At 38.6% G+C, this 17,748-nt stretch overlaps 1 long non-coding RNA gene across 1 annotated transcript in view; it reads left to right on the forward strand.

The window, feature by feature from the left end:
• LOC122233116 overlaps positions 1 to 17,748 on the forward strand; it is a 42,719-nt gene that overhangs the window by 23,360 nt on the left and 1,611 nt on the right. The gene's annotated exons all lie outside the window — the stretch shown is intronic.

Consider the following 17,748-nt stretch of genomic DNA (forward strand, 5'->3'; position numbering starts at 1 on the left):
TATACTCTTACAGTGGTGTCAAAAGATAAAGCAAGAAGTGAGATCTCCATTTCCATGCAAATTTGCAGTGGATATGTTTTCTGAGTTCAAACTTTGGTTCCAGCAGCAGTTTTTGGACCCAAATGCAAGTGCAAAAAAGATTTCCATATTTTAAAATCCATTTAACTGAGCAATAGAGGAGTTTCCATCTAACCTTCAATTGAAAGTGATTAATCTGCAAAGTAATGATATGCTAAAAGACAAATATCAATAGAAAAATTTAATAGAACTCTATAAATGCCTTCCAAGCAATCAATATGCTCAATTAAAATTATATGCTCATGAATTGATATCAGTATTTGGCAGTACTTTCCTGTGTGAAAAGACATTTCCAAAGATGTGATATTCATTTTTGAATTGAAATACTCAGTGAGGTAAAATCTCATTACAGGCCCATATTAACAGCTGAGCATTAGCAATGATGATGCGCCAATTACATTTGAGCCCCAATTAAGTGAAATGTTATCACCCCAAAAGGATTTTTTTTCTTCTTGTTATAGACCTATGCAAAAAATTACATTATAGACTTATTACAAAAAATGAACCAAATTATTATGATTATGTTTTGAATTTTGTCAGTAAAAAAAGTGTGGGAATTTCTTTCTTAAATACAAGTGTCTATGTAACATTCTTGATTTTGCTTCTTGGTACACAAAGCCTAAAATATTTACTATCTGTCCCTTTACAGAAATTCTTTGCTGACCCCTGACCTAGATGCTTTTAACTCCCTGTGTGCTAGAAAACAGTTGGTGGTCCTCAAGTGAAGAGGCCCCTGGCACAGAGCCAATCATCTACAAAGGTCCTTGTACATTTAAATGGGACAATGAAAGTGTTTAAGGATTGGTCAGCTGACATGTCAGCTTGGCACGTGAAAAAAATAGGGTGCCTCTTTTTCAACCCATCTGTGTGAGTTTCTTAGAGCCACTGTAACAAAGTACCACAAACTGGAGGTTTGAAACAACAGAAATTTATGCACCCCCACTTCTGGAGACCAAAAGTCTGAAATCAAGCTGTTGGGAGGGCCATGCTTCCTCTGAAGCCTCTAGAAAAGAATCCCATTTTGGCTCTTTCTAGCTTCTGGTAGTTGCCAGTAATCCTCAGTATTCCTTGGCTTGTAGCTTCACCATTCCTGTATCTACCTTCATTGTCACATTATCTACCTTCTTACCTGTGTCTCTGTGTCCAAATCTTCTCTTTTTATAAGGATGTCACTCATATTGGATTTAGGACACACTCCCATGTAGTATGATTTCATCTTATTTGAACTGATTACATCTGCAAAGACCCTATTTCCAAAAGAGGTCACATTCTCAGGTCATAGGTGGACATGAATTTGGCAGGGGTGAGGGGTACAATTCAACTCCATCCATTTTAGCAGTGAATGGAGAAAGTAATCAAAAATGGTACTTGGCTAGGAAGCTTTAGGGCATGAAGTAGACAGATTAATGCTCCTTCTGCCACAGGCATTCACATCCTAATCTCTAAAATATGTGAATGTCTTGTTTTATATGTCAAAAAGGACTTTGCTGATCTAATTAAGCTAAGAATTTTGACATGTGGAGATTATGCTTGATTATCTGGGTGTGCCCGATATAATCACAAGGGTCTTTATAAGAGGGAGACAGGAGAGTCAAAGGCAGAAGAAGGGGGAATGACAGAAGCAGACACAGGAATGATGAACTTTGAAGAAGGAGAAGGGACAATGAGCCACAGAATGCTAGCAGCTTTCAGAAGGTAGAAGTGAAAAAGAAATAGATTCTCTGTGGAGCTTCCAGAAGAAACACAGCTATACCCACACCTTGACGTTAGACTCAAAAAAAGTTATTTTGGACTTCTGACCCCCTAAATCCATAAGAGAATAACTCTGTATGGTTTGAAGTCACTAAGTTTGTGGTTAATTTGGCACAGCAGCCATAGAAAGCAAAAAAGAGAACTAGTTAAGCTTGTTACTATAGCTGGGAGGGTGAGTCCTGGTCATGCCAAAGAGAAGGAAACAGTAGAGAGATGGAGATAACATTTGGGGGCAGTTGGGGGGGGGCAATGGAGAAATGGAGGAAAGGATGGATATAAGAAAGATTATCCAGAAAGGGGTGAGGGTGCATCTTAGGGCAAATGGGAAGTCAGAGAATACTCTTTGCTTCTGCTCTGTTACAGGCACGTGTTTTTTTAGATGATTGTATAAGACAGATGAATTCCAGTTTGGGCCTGAAATTTTAAATAAACATGATTTAAGTTTGTAGGAAAAAGGTGATATTTTCTTAAATTAATGACAGAATTTAGGATTTACATGCAGTTTTTCAGATTCAGAACATTCCCAAGGGAATCTTCCTAATCATTGTTCCTTCCAGATGGCCTCCTACAGATGCCCTTGTTCATTATACGGACCACAACAGTGCTGAAAGGACCTCTCAGAGTTTTGTATCTAGGGGTGTTAATGGCTTCACTTTGGCTTGGGAACTAAGAAATATTTGTAGCCAAGCAAACATTTCAGAGGTGGGATGTTCCCTGCAAAGGATGATTTGCCCACAAGCATAGAAAGTGTCAGGTCAGGAAAAAGAACTTGAGTGTTACCACTAGCTTCTGAGCTTGGATCAGAATCATGAAGCTAAAAATAAACTCTGCTAGCCAACTCATTCTGTCATGACCCCACACTTCTTAGGAAACTAATGCTGAAACTATTTTTCAAACAGATAGCAAATCAAGAAAACATCATTCCACACGGGGGATAAAAAGATCAGATGCTCAGAAAAGGACTTCAGAACTGTTTTAAAATTATAAAAACAATCTCTTATTTGAGAAAGTCTGATAGCTACCAGTTTCTTTTAACTCCTGATTTTATTTATTTATTTTAAAGAGGAATGCTATTTTATAGGGCGAGGGAGATTCTAGCATTGTGTCCCCAGAGGTTAAAAAAATAAACTAAAAAGTAATGAGATGTCTGTCTTCCTGGGATGGATGTAGGAAGTTACTGCCCACTCATAGGTGAATACATCAGGTCAGAGTTTTTTAAATATGGCTACCAGTGGTTTTGAAGTCTTTTCCTCCAGTTAGAGAGCTTTAAAAAATACTGATGCCCAGGCCCCAAATCCTGATATTTCAATATAATTTGCTGAGAAACAGGATTAGGTGGGGTCTGGAATTCCTTGAAAATGTAAAAATTCCTTGATTGACAAGAAATTCTATAATTATGGTCACTTAATTTTAATAAAGTAATATTTATGGTCACTAATTATAATAAAATTGTGATCTAATTTTATAATTATGTCTGAAATCTTATTGTGATAATTTAATGGGCTGAACTCTTTAACAGATTTCATTTAGCAAACATTTATCATGTACTGAGTATGCAGTAGTCTTTAGAAACCTTAGTTCTGTAGGGAAGTGAAGCATATAAAAAAAGTAAGAATTCTCAAGCCATGTGACATGTAGATACAATTATGTTTAAATGAAAGAGGTACTGGTGAGGGAGGAGAGGTTAAATTTATTCAGGGTGGGATGGAGGTGTAATGGAGAGATAAGAGAAGTCTCTGGTCTTAGCTCAGTTTAGAAAGCTAACTAGAGTCTGTCAGGTTGGCAAGTCAGAGGGGTATTTTCAGACCCAGGGAAAACATGTGAAAAAACATAGACATGAGATAGCATGTTCAGAAGATTATTAATATTGCTGGAGGGCAACATTTGGAAGATAGTGTCAGGAACTGGGAATTGGCAGAAGGTAGGAAGCAAGGTTGGTCCCAAGAATGGGGCTGAGTGGGGAGAACCTCTCAACCTTTCAAACCTTGGGAAGCACTTCCTGGATCCATCTGACAACTGCTAGAAGATTCTCAGAGCGGGGACATGCTCAGACTTGCTATTTTGTAGGATCCCTCTGGCAACCCTGGGAAAGAGTCTAGGAGGAGTGAGACTAGAGGCAGCAAGATGAATAAGGAGGCTGTTGCAAACACAACTGGAAGACTTGAACTAGAGTCATGAATAGAGAGGAAGGGATAGATCTAAAACATACCAGGGAGATAGAAAGAATAAGACCTGGCCAAGGGGTGATAGGTACAAAGGAGACAGGGAGTCAAATTGAGTTCCAGGTTTTTTATTTTCCAGATGGCTTATGATACCCATCTGGCCCTAACATTAAAGGACAATTTATTTTATAGATTTAGTCATACAGGAACAGATATCCTCAGGCTTCGCTCAGCAGCATGGAATGTGAACTGTGTTTCTTCAGGTCATCCTAGCCTTACATGGGCTAGGGGATGTGGGGATAAGGTTGTGAAGTGTGTGTAGGCGTTCAGGGTAGAAGTGGGAAGGAAGTAATGGCTTTTCTTTTGTTTTAATTGTAGTAAAATACGGACAACATATTGTATTTACTGTCTTAGTGATTTTAAACATGCAGTTCAGTGGTATTAAGTATATTTACATTGTTGTGCACCTGTCATCACCATCCATCCCCAGAACTCTTTCCATCTTGTAAAACTGACTCTGTACCCATTCAATTATAATTCCTCATTCTGTACTCTTCCCAGGTCCTCGCAAGCACCATTCTGCTTTCTGTCTCTATGAACTTGACCATTCTATGTACCTCAAATGACTAGAACTATAAAATATTTATCTTTTTGTGACTAGCTTGCTTCACTTAGCAGAATGCCCTCAAGGTTGATGCACATTATAATATATGTGAGAATTCCCTTCCTTTTCGTGGCTTAATAATATTCCATGGTATGTATATATCACATTTGTTTATACATTCACATCTTGCAATGGACACTTGCGTTGCTTCTGCCTTTCAGTCATCGTGAATAATGCTGCTATAAACATAGGTGTACAAATATCTCTTCGAAACCCTGCTTTCCATCGCTTGGGGTGTAGACCCAAAAGTACAGTTGCTGGATTATATGGTAATTCTATTCTTAATTTTTTGAGGAAGTGCTATACTGTTTTCCATGGTGGCTGAATCATTTTACATGTCACCAATACTGTACAAGAGTTCCAATTTCTCCACATCCTCACCAACACTTGTTACTTTGTTTTTTGGGGTTGCTTTTTTGTTTTGTGTGTCTGTCTGTGTATGTTTATAGTAGACATCCTAATGGGTATGAGGTGAGAGGCCTTTTGCTCCAGCTTTCATTAGCTAAAAGCAGCTAATGTCTCTTTTAGTTGAGGGTTCCATAGAGTTTTCTGAAGTGACTTACACCATTGTTCTTGCCCCTGCTTTTTCCTGGTCACTGTTGTGATATTTCTTCTAGACGTGGATGCCTCTGTTGCTGAACTAATGTTCAAAATGGCCACCCCTGCCATCATTGGTGGGTGGCTACTTCTTTCTCTGTTCTGATAGCCATCAAGCCATGAGAGGTAATCACCCTCTCCCACTGCCCATCAGTCCCCAACGGAAACTTACACTCATAGCCTCACTTGCACTGGTTCCGAACCAATCATTTGACTTGTATTCAGTCTACTTCTGCCCCCTCTCTACCTGACACAAGGAGAAGGGCCAGAAAATAAAGTAGAAGGTGCAAACCTGGGCTACATTCCCACACTGTCCCCCTTTCCAGCCTAAGCCTGGTCTCCCTTTCTCCCTCCTCCTCTTCTAGTGTAAGTACTTTCCCCAGCCTGGATATAGTCCTGGAAGTGAAGGAGTGACCCCCAGTCTCCACCCACTTGAAGCATTCACCCTGCAGGATGACTACCAGTGCCACGGATCCAACCACTGTCTGCATGAGCCTTATAGGGCTTTCCTGCAAATAAAACCCTAATGGACCTACTCAGGGATTCCGAATTCATCCTCTGGCCTCTTGCTTTAATGTCATAGAGATTTCAGACCAGATTGCTAGAATTTAGACCTATCCTTCTGTCTAATATAGAAATTATTCATAGTTAAGTATCATATAAATCCTGGTAAAACAGGTTCCTGCAGTAGCTCAACATAGTATTTTCCGTTACATCATTTCTTATTCTGTTCTATGCTCAGACCTGAGGTTTGGGGCCTGCGTTAGTTTCCTGGGGCTGCTGCCACCAATGAACACAAACTGGGTGGCTTAAAACAATAGACATTTATTCTCTTACAGTTCTAGAGGCCAGACCCCCAAAAGTGTCAGCAGGGGCCATTCTTTCTGAAGGCTCTGAGGAAGTATCTGTTCCGCACCTCTCCTCCAGGTTCTGGTGGCTCCCGGCAACCCTCAGCATTCTTTGGCTTCTGGCCTAACTCCAGTGTTGGTTTCCATCTTCACAGTTCTTCTTACCCATGTCTGTGTGTTAAATAACATTTTCCTTTCTCTTATAAGGACACCAGTCACTGGATTTGGGGCCCGCCCTCAATCCAGGATGACCTCAGCTCAGAATCCTTAATTATGTCTGCAAAATTCCTATTTCCAAATATGGTCACATTTCTAGGTACAGGGGTTAGGACTTAAATCTATGTTTTGGGAGTGACTGTGCACCCATGATGGGGCCCAACAGGCGGGTCACATCTGTAGCAGTTGTTCCACTGAGGTGGTGACCTAGAGAAAAGCTCTATCTGATAATTGGCTATTTGGAACAAATTGGGAAATAGCTTCCTTCTGACTTTAAAGTTAGGTCATATTTGGTGCTCTGAAGAGTATTTGTTGTTAATGAGAATTTAGAGTCTCTCTCTCTCTCTCTCTCTCCCTGCCCCCCCTTGAAATATGCCCACACACACAATTGTATTGTAATTTTCTACTTTAAATAATTTCCCCATTTTCTAAAGTGAATTCCTCTCAGTTTTCCACAAGACATTCCATTCTCCATCTTCACCTAGAATTGGACAAATGACTTAGGTTTTCAAAGAATGTCTCCCACATTCTTCAAAATCACACATTCTCCCATATTCCTTAAGGCAAGGAATTGCCTCTTGTCACCATGTTCCTTCCCTGAATGTGATGGTGAAAAGGCCTTGACCACCCCCACCCTCTTGCCAACTTTAGCTATGGCCACATGCTTCTCCTGCTCAGAAGCCAGCAGGAGACAGTAGCTGGGATGCTGGAGCTATTTAGAGTGGTATGATTAGTTTTCATGTCTCCTGACCACAGGCTTTGCCATTTGATGAATTTATGACACTCCTTGTGAATATCAGTTTCTACTTAGTAACTAACAAGAGTGACTGATTACACAATCCCAAATTGATATTTGGAAACTTTTAAGAAAAAAAAAAGACTGGGAGATGAGATTTATTACCATTCTCAAGCACTTCCTGAACACAATTTAAAACTCCCTCCTGGAAAAGATTGTAAAATAAGACTCTCCTTGGCCAAGGGAGAATAGTCTACAGAAAACAAACATAAATATCAAACAAGGAAACAAAGTCTTCTGGGAGAAATAAGGATGGCAATGAGATGTGGAAGTCAGAGAGAGAAATTGAAAGAGAGAGAGAGAGAAAGAGAGAGTGGGACACATGTTTGCACAAGCCTAATGATGTCAGCCTGTTCACAAGAGTTCACAAGAATGCCTTCCCCACTTACCACAAGGGAGCCAAGACCAGTATGAAGATGGGGCTCTTTTAATCATGGACTCAGTTACTTTCCTCTCCCCATTGTTTGTACCCACTCTGTGTTACACAATGCTAGGACTAGGAAAAAATGATACTGCCTGAATCTCATTGAAGTGTTCTTTAGCCTCAACGGTGACGTGAAGCCTGCTTTAGATACCTTAAAAATTGGTTGGGCACCTTGAAACTGACTTTAGCAAGAATTAAATCTGTGGCATTGAGTTAGAGAGAGGAAAACTAGCTCTTTTGGACTAATGGTAGGTGTACTACTTTGCAAAAAGGAGACCAGAAAGGGAAGTGGAACACCCTAACATAAAGAGGTGCAGTACTCTCTATATTCACTGGACCATAGCAGCTGCAAAAAAGGTATAGTTCACCTCCTCAAATTAAATGGAGAGATGCTCCTTTTCTTCACAGGATGGAAACCACTATGATAATCTACACAAGTATTTAACTTACCAGAAAAGTGGTTTAAAAAATTAGTGACAAATTGTTTTCTCTTTTACCTCTGTGCTTTTGCCCAGAGGAAGAGACACAATATTATACTATTGGTACTTGCCTGCTGTCCTCTGGGAAATAGTCTCTCAATATGGAAAAGACAGGGATCAGAATAGCCCAGGAATAAGGGAATCCATCCATCCATCCATCCATCCATCCATCCATCCATCAATCATCCTACCAACACATTGAGTACAGAGGCATTCAGCACTGTAAGGGATGTAAAGGTAAATATGACACAATGCTGAAATTATATACCTTTTAACTGCAGAATCTTGTGATTCTGTAGTTTTCCCCATTAGATGATAAATCCACCAATCTTCCTCTAGCCATGCTCAACAGTTGACTACCAGAGAAAAGGTATCTATCTGAAGTCAAGAAATTTATGTTCAAATCCCAGTCCTGTTACAAGTTGTGTGGTTATGGGTTAATTAATTAAACTGTCTAGACCACAGCTTCCTCATTTGCAAGTGAGAAATAATTCCACCTTCAGAGAGTTATAGGGAATAAACAAAATATATAAAACTGCATATAGTAGTTCTCTTTCTCCTAATTCTTATAGGAAGAACTTTCCATCTAACAAGAATGTAGCATTTCTCTGTAAAATAGTCTATGGTATTTACAACTTTGGTTTAAGACTTGTAAAGAAAGGAATTTAATTGTATTCCTCAAGTCAGTATTACCTGGCAGGTCTCCTGGGTTTTTTTTTTTTGTAGACTATCTCCTTTCCAGGATTCTCAGAGTGTCCTAGTCTGAAGAAGTTTCGAAGTTCTCGGTCCATCTCCTGCTTCGTGCCAGGTCACCTTGGGTTTCTGTCTTTTCCAGCGCTGCATCTCCTTGAATATTTATGGTTTTAGCACATGCTAATGCATTTAGGAGCTCCAAAGGAACCATTATTGCTCTTACTCATGCTTAAATGTTTGCTCACCCAGCCCACAGACTCGCTGGCACATACCAGGGAGCCACATGCTTTTCCCAAGTATGTGGGTCAAAGGCTATTTTTTATCATTTGGGTCAGGTACATACTATTTATAAACTTATCTTAATTAGATTTTTAAAAATATCCTAAAGTTTCTCCAGCCAAAACTTTGGGTTCAGAAAATGTTTATTCCTGAATGGTATTTTTTATTATTCAAAATGCATTTATGGTTCTTGAGAAAAATAAGATGAGAATTGGCAAATGCCATTTGAAACAAAGGGGGAAATATCTACAGAGGTGGAAATTCCACACTATTTTTCTTATTTCATAGAGATTACACTGGGCATAATTGTGGATTTTTAAAAAGACCTTGCCCTACCAATTTCTTCTGCCAACCAGATCTGAGATTATGGGCAAATAATCTCTCAGAGTTTACTTTTCCAATTTGTAAATGGGGAGTATAATACCTAAGTTCAGGATGGTGTGAGATCATAGGTAATGCCTGTAAGACATGTGGAAGACAGCCTGACACATTACACTCAATAAACACTGTATCCTTGTTTTGATTTCCTCATATTTCCCACTACATGCATATGTACTGTATCTCAAGGGTGGGGCCTTTTGTAGGTCAAAGTGTCAGCTTCACCATATAAGCTATCACCAATGCAAAATTTTTCTTCTATGCTTGAAGGATGTTACCCTTCCCTTTTTTATATATGAATACTAAAATTTGGTGGTAGAGATTATTGATTATATACATTATTGAATATAGATTATATTTAATCTATATTGTAGTCTAGCACACAGAGAAGTAGTTGAAATCCCCCCATTTCATGCATTGTGGATATACATATTGAACACCTTAGGTGTCTGGGGCTGTTAGGCTTAAGTACACAGTGATAACCAAACATACATGCTCCATATTTTCATGATGTTTCAAACCTTAAATACAAAAATTATATGTGTAATTACAAATTGTAGTAAATGCCATGAAATAAAGGACTAAAGGTTATGAGAAAGAATAACACAGGGAACAAAACTTAGATTAGAGGATTGGTCAAAGCAGCCTTCTTGGGGAGAAATGTCCTTTATTTAAGCTTTGACCTATACCAAGAGCTGGTCAGGAAAATAACAAAAACAAATTGCATTCCAAGTGAGCCTGGGAAAAGTGATCTATTTTGAGAAACCAGGAGAAGAGAAGGTCCCAATCACCTAATGAAAAGGAGCATGAGGAAAGATGGCATTAGAGGGGTGACAGGGCAGGACTGCCAAGGTCTTGTGGTCATGTTACAGGGTCTACATGTTATTTTGTGTACAGTGGAGATAATAGAAGTATTTTAAGTGGAGGAATGAACTGCTCAGATTCAGGATTTTTAGATGACATTCTAGCTGCAGTGAAAAGAATGAGTTGGGATTTGGGTGGGAAGGGAAGTGTGGAGGTTAAGAAAGAAAGCAGGGAGACTAGGCAGAAGGTGGGAGAAACCACTGTCTTGGCATAAGTTGGAGGCTGAGCTGAGAGCACCTGCTGCTGGATGGATCACAGGAAAGAGGTTGAGGAGGGAAGGACTGACAATGAGTTCTCTTTCCTGCTTGAGTAACTGAAAACAGTGCCCCACTAACAGAGCATCATAAGAGTAGTCTTAAGTTGGTCATGGATTTCAATTGCTTATTAATTGGGTATTAATTTATATACTTAGAGAATTTTGCTTAGGATTTTCTTTTTTCATTGTTTTGTTTCTACCAAATTGCTAGTTGTTACCATCTTGATTGTCTAGTTGATGGTCTCCAATTCTTTGCTGGCAACAAGACCTTCGACATAAGAGTATGGAACTGTTGGGTTGTCTAGGTACATCATCTTCTACCCAGTCTTAGTCATCATTGCAAATCTTTAATAACTACTGCTTTAGAAGAATGTCAAACTCCAACAGGGTTGTTCTCATTGTTCTCTGAACATCTGCCCGTTTTTTTTTTCCTGCACCTTTGCTCTTGTCTGCAATGCCCTGCTCCTTCCTGGCTGCCAAGTAGAAATTTGATCATCCTTTAAGATTCTTTATGCTACTGCCTCTGAGAAGCCTTTACGGATCAATCAGCTCAGTTGACTTCTTCTGACACATCAAACTTGACCTTGAAATCTTAGTTTTCTTTGTATGAGTATGGGTCTTTTCTACCCACTTACATTGTAAGTTTCTTGAAGACAAGGATGAGGTCTTTCTATGCTTCCAGAAACTTTCATAAATCCTCACACATGGTCAAAATTTAAAAATGTTTCTTGGTCAAGTCAGGTGGGAGGGGAGCCTGATGAAGAGATATTCTAGGTCAGGTACAACCTTAAAACAATGTTTACACTACAAACTAAAAGCAACTACCTGATGGCACATAAATAATATGAAGTTTCTGCACATATCTGCACATATCACAAAAGAGTTATGTCATGGCCTCTGTTTTCTCCTACCTATCAATGCATATTGGAGACTGAACTTGAAGAACATATTTTTTAGAGCTTTGTGATATTTCAATGCTATCTGTGCTGTACATTCTAGAGTCACATTGTTTGTTTTTGTTTTTCATTCTCTGAAATATATTCATCAAGACAGCTTCTGGGCGTGGATCCAAAAAACAGTTTCAAGAAACCAGAGAATTAAATAGCACCAACCAAATTTTCAGTTGTAACAATAACTATTAAGCAGATCTCATTTAATTCTGGTCTGTGATCTGGACCATGGAAAATTAACTCTTGCCTTTTCAAGTCTCAATATTTATGAAGCTGGGATACCAAACTAGTGTCTGTCTAGATTTTTGATACCCTAACCCCCAACCCAAGTGTGCCATATCATAGCACACATATCTTTAAAGCGTGTCTAAAGTTGTTTTCTTTGAGAATTTGGGGAATTTTCAAAATAATCTGGAAGCCATTTATAGTATCATAAAGCCAGTATATGTAGTCTTTTTGTTTAGGAGCTTGAAGTAAAAAGAAAAAAAAAAAAGGAAAGCAATGTCAATATGGACACAACATAATTTTTACATTGCATTTTATTGTCCTGTTTCTGGAAACCATTCAGAATTCTTTGAACTGGATTCCTCTCCTCCTTTTGTCTGGGGATCTCAACATCTACCCTAGTGGTTCTTAACCCAAGCTCAAATTAGAATGCTCTGTGGAACTGACATCCAGGCACCAGGGTGATTCTAATGTGCAGCCAGGGTTTAAGACTAAGGAAGCTAACTAAACATTAACACGCTATAGCAGATGTGCTTCAATCTGAGCACAGTGGAGTGGAAATGTTCATAACAGCCTTCATTACAATAGGTCCAGTCTGGAAACAACCCAAATGTCGATCAAAAGTAACTAAATGGATAACTAAATCATTAAATACTCACACAAGAGAATGCAATATGGCAGTACCAATAGCTGAGTTATAGCTATGCAAAACAGCATAGATGAGCCTCATAATGTTGACTGGAGGAAGCCAGACCTAAATAAATGTATATCGTTCCATTACATTTTTATAAGATTCAAACATGGACAAATTTAATCTATGTTGTTAAAAGTCAGGATATTGATTACGTTTGGGGAGGGAGTTGGGGCAGGAATGGGGAGTGATGACAGGGAGAGAATTCATGGTGTTGGTAATGTTCTCTTTTTGGAGCTTTGCAAAGTTAGAAGCCTAAGGTTATACAACATAAAATTATGTTTTTGCTTTATCATTTCAGTATGACCTCAAATCTATATGCTGAAATAATTAAAGAAATTCAACTATATTAACAAACAATATAATCTTTTGGAAGAAGCTCTTTGGTGAAAAATAATAATAATGAAAGTTTACGGTGTCATTTATCATTATGGGTCTTGATTTGCTACTAGTTCTTGTTTTGTTTTGTTTTTTTCAATGTGATGCAGTCTTGGAGACAGACCTACTTAAGATAATATTTTGGAAGTTAATATATTAATTACAGTAAATGGGGGTCTAAGAAATCTGTTCATTTAAGTCTATTTTAAACCAAATAGCATATGGTATAAAGCCAATTATATGATTTTCAAACAAATGTAATATCTTATAGATTCACATTGGTTTTTCTTTTTTAAAATTTTTAGGGGCACCTGGGTGGCTCAGTCGGTTAAGCATCTGACTTCAGCTCAGGTTATGATATCATAATCCATGAGTTTGAGCCCTGCGTTGGGCTCTGTGCTGACAGCTTAGAGCCTGGAGCCTGCTTCGGATTCTGCGACTCTGTCTCTGTCTCTCTGCCCCTCCCCTGCTAGTGCTCTGTGCCTCTCTCTTAAAAATAAATAAACATTAAGAAAATAAAAAATAAATAAAAATTAAAATTTTTTTAATGTTTATTTTTTGAGAGAGAGGGAACACAAGCAGAGAAGGGGAAAAGAGAGGGGGACAGAGGATCCAAAGTGGGCTTGTGCTGACAGCACTGAGCCCGGTGTGGGGCTTGAACTCATGGACTATGAGATCATGACCTGAGTGTCAGTTGGACACTCAGCCAACTGAGCTACCCAGGTACCCCCAGACTCACATTGTAATATAGACCTTAGCAGGGTTAACACTGGACTATTTTAAACCACCCTTGATGTCTTGAAGGTACCTAATAAATTTATGAGTTGAAACATTTTATTGATTCAGCTGATACTGGACTGAATCATTTAATTTATTTTGAAATGTTATTTTCTGATTATGATAGTAATATAAGTTTATTGCAGAAAAGTTAGAAAATAATAAAAAGAAAAATGCTCATAATTCAAACACCTGGAGGTAAGCACTTCTAAACATTTTTTTAAAGTTTATTTATTTTTGACAGAGAGAGCATACATGTGCGAGAGAGGGGCAGAGAGAGAGAGAGCGAGAGAGAGAGAGAGAGAGAGAGAGAAAGAGAATCATAAGCAGGCTCCATGCTCTCAGTGCAGAGCCCAACATGGGTCTTGAGCCCACAAGCTGTGAAATCATGACCTAAGCCAGAATCAAGAGCCAGATGCTTAACCCACTGAGCCACCCCACTTGGAGGTAAGCACTTCTAACATTGTGGTATAATCCTCTGGGAAGAGGTATATGTACATGCATTTAAACAAAATTAGCTACATAGCTTTGAATCCCTTTTGTCATCTAGTTGTATAAGCATTTTGCTAAGTCATAAATGTTCTGCAGGGCTATGAATTTTAAAGGTCACATAGCATGCCATAACTTATTTAAACACTACTGTTGATCATTTAGGGTTTTCCATTTTCTTGCTTCCATTAGGTGCAAAGAATGAGCTTTGCAAGGTGTAGAAAACAGGGTAAGGACTGTCAATTGTATCTCAATTAAAAAGGAAAAAGAACTACAGCAGGTAATATGAGGGGGAGGAGCTGGCATGAGCAAATTTTTGTGCACCTTGTCTATTGCTGGCATCCTTCTCTCCCTCGTCCTCTTCTTTTGTCTACTTAACCCCTAGCCCCCACCTTTTTCTTCCTCCTTCTTCTTCTCCTCCTCCTTTTCTCTGGCTACACTGGCCTCCTTGCTTCCCATCAGTACACAAGTTTACTCTCCTGCCTTTGGGAATTTGTGGCTCCTTCTGCCTAGATCACTTTCCTGTCACCATGTAGTTCCCTCACTTCCTTGAGGTCTTTATTCAAATGTCACCTTTTCAGTAAGACCCTCTCTGGTCACCCTATCTAGTATTTCACACACTTAACCCCGATTCTTATATCGTCTCCAAGATTTGTTTACCTTTTTCCCTCTAGCATTTGTTATTATCTACCATAGTTTCTATTTCCATTGTCTTTGTCAGTCTCCCCCACTGGACTATTAAGCACTAAGAGCACAGGGATCTTCACTCCTTTTGTTTGCTGCTGAATCCTCAGTGTCTAGACTGTGTCATCTCATTCTAAATGCTCAAAACATATTTGTTGAATGAATCAATGAATCAACATCACTGTTGTCATAATCATCATCAACAGCCCATCTCCTTTAGGAATCCTTTATTGAATATCCACGCTGTATGGAAATTTATAATCCAGTCAGAACAACTGGGTACATAATTTAACAGATTCCATTACTTGAAGTAACCCCCTCAGAGTACATCCTCAGAGACAGATCAAACAATGAAATTGAATAGATGGTATTTGTTTATGTCACTGAACATAACAGCTAGACCATAAGAAGCTGGAAAAACTGCTCTAAGTGCATAATTAACCAGATTAAAATGATTCAAAAGGGATTTGTGAAGGAAAGGAAATTCGGGGTTAAGGAACCTCTTAATCTTCCCAATTCTTGCAAAATGTGAGGAATAATTTATTAAGATGACAGGATTTATCCACCTTATCTAGAAGAACAAGACAGCCTGACCCAGTCTGCCCATAGTAACTCTGCCAAACCTCAGTAGTGGATCAACTCAAAAGTACATTTTCCTTGTTCCGCCTCCTGTTCCAAAACCAATAGACGCTGTTGAAGAAAAGCAAGTAACCAGCTCCATTGCACATATGCAATACTCAGCTTCATGCAGGCCCACAGCTCTGCTTAGCAATCCTAGAATAGAGAGGTTCTCAATAGTTTTGGTCCAGAACCCACTTTGTACTAAATTATTAAGGACCCCAAAGAACTTTTGTTTATGTGCATCATATGTATTGATGTTTATTAGAAATTAAAATCAAGAAATTTCAAAAATATTTAAATCATTTAAAAATAGCAATAAAATCAATATATGTTAATACAAATAACATATTTTTATGAAAAATAACAATATTTTCCAAAAGAAATCAGTGAGAAGATGAGCATTGTTTTACATTTGTGCTAATCTCTTTAATGATTGATTTAATAAAAGATAGCTGGATTCTCATATCTGCATCTCCATTCAGTCTGTGTAGCTTCTGGAAGACTCCACCATCCACTCATGAGTGAGAGTGAAAATGTAGTAACTTATTGCACTGAGTCTGTCTTCCTGAAGTTTCCTGATGGTTTTTGCTTGTTACCAATAACCTCCCAATCAATGTCAAATCCTGTGGTAGGGATTTAGCTAAAGGTATTGGGGAAGACTTCATGGGCATTGAGGTAGGTATTAAAGGCTGACTCTGAGTATACAAGTCAAGGTAGAAGAAAGGGCAGTGATGGGTGAGGGTGTAGGGAGAACAATCCCTGTGACAGGAGATGAGGGAAACTGAGGCTGGAAATGTCCCATAAGGAATCTGGGCTCCTCCTGGGGGCATTAAGAAGCATGGAAGGTGACAGGCAGGCTAGTTTGGGAAGGAGGCGTATTGAGAAATACTTCCTTTTTAGAACAAGAGGAAAGGGAGCAAAGGATACAGATATTGCTAGTGGTGGTAGTGACATGTAGGAGAGTAGAGTGCTCATTCATCTACTCAGTGGATTATTGAGCTCCCCCTAAGTACCATATGATTGATAGTTTTACTTACTCTGCATGTATAAGATGAACACCATCTGGGAGGAAGGGTATGGTTACAGCTTAGAAGGGCAGTAAAAGTTTGAAACAACTTCTGCAACTGGTATTGGTAAGGGTCTCACAAAGATTGACAAAGAACCACCAGGGTTTCATCAGTGGATAGGCTAATCCACGGTCAGGAAATTGTAAGAGCCAGTGGAGCAGAAGACAAAAAGTGTAAATGAACTATGAGTGCTCATGAGAGCGCAGTTAAGATGATTGGCCCTAGATTTCAGGTTTTTTTTTTTTTTTTTAAATCAAGGTAAAATTTACATAACATAAAATTAACCATTAACCATTTTAAAGTGTCAGATTCAGTGGCATTTAGTACATTCACAGTCATGTGCAACCATCACCTCTGTCTACTTCCAAGATATTTTATCACCTAAGAGGTAGTCCTGTTCCCATAAAGCAGTCACTGCCCATTCACCCCTCCTCCCAGCCCTAGGAAACAATTAATTTCTTCTCTTTCTATGGATTTTCCTGTTCTAGGTGTTTCATATCAATAGAACCATGCAATATGTGACTTGCTTCTTCACTCAGTATTATGATTTCAAACTTCTTCCATGTTGTGACACATATGAGTACTTTATTTCCTTTTGCTGCCAACTAATGTTCCATTTTATGGATATACTACATTTTGTTTATCTATTCGCCAGCAACGTGCATTTGTGGTTTATTTCTACTTTTTAGCTATTATGAGTAATGTTGCTATGAACATTTGTGTACAAGTTTTTGCGTGGACATACGTTTTCGTTTTTCTTGGGTATATACCTAGGAGTGGAAATGCTGGGTCATAGGGTAGCTCTATGTTAAACTATTTAAAGACCTGCCAAACTTTTCCAAAGCAGCAATGTATTTCCACCAGCAATACATGAGGGTTCTAAATTCTCCACCTTTTTGCTTGTTATTATTTGTCTTACTTTATTATATCCTTCCTTGTGGGTGTAAAGTTGTAGTTTGACTTGCATTTCCGTAATGACTAATGCTACTAAGCAATCTTTCACATGCTTACTTACCATCTGTACCTTTTCTTTGGTGAAGGGCCAGTTCAGCTCTTGCCCATTTTCTATTTGGATTGTTTGTTTTTTTAGCATTTCGAGAATTCTTAATATATTCTTGATGCATACGTGATTTGCGAATATTTTCTCCCATTTTGTACCTTGCCTTTTCATTCTCTTAACAGTGTCATTTGCAGAGCAGAGACTTTTAATTTTGTTGAGGCCCAAACTACTATTTTAAAAAAATGTATGGATCATGCTTTCTCATGTCATGTCTAAGAACTGTTTGCCTAACTTTACTTTCTGAAGATTTCCTCCTTTTTTCTTATAAAAGCTTTATAGTTTTACACTTTTACATTTACATCCACAATCCATTTGAGTTA

Source organism: Panthera tigris, chromosome A2 (genome assembly GCF_018350195.1).
Source record: "Panthera tigris isolate Pti1 chromosome A2, P.tigris_Pti1_mat1.1, whole genome shotgun sequence".
NCBI lineage: Eukaryota > Metazoa > Chordata > Mammalia > Carnivora > Felidae > Panthera > Panthera tigris.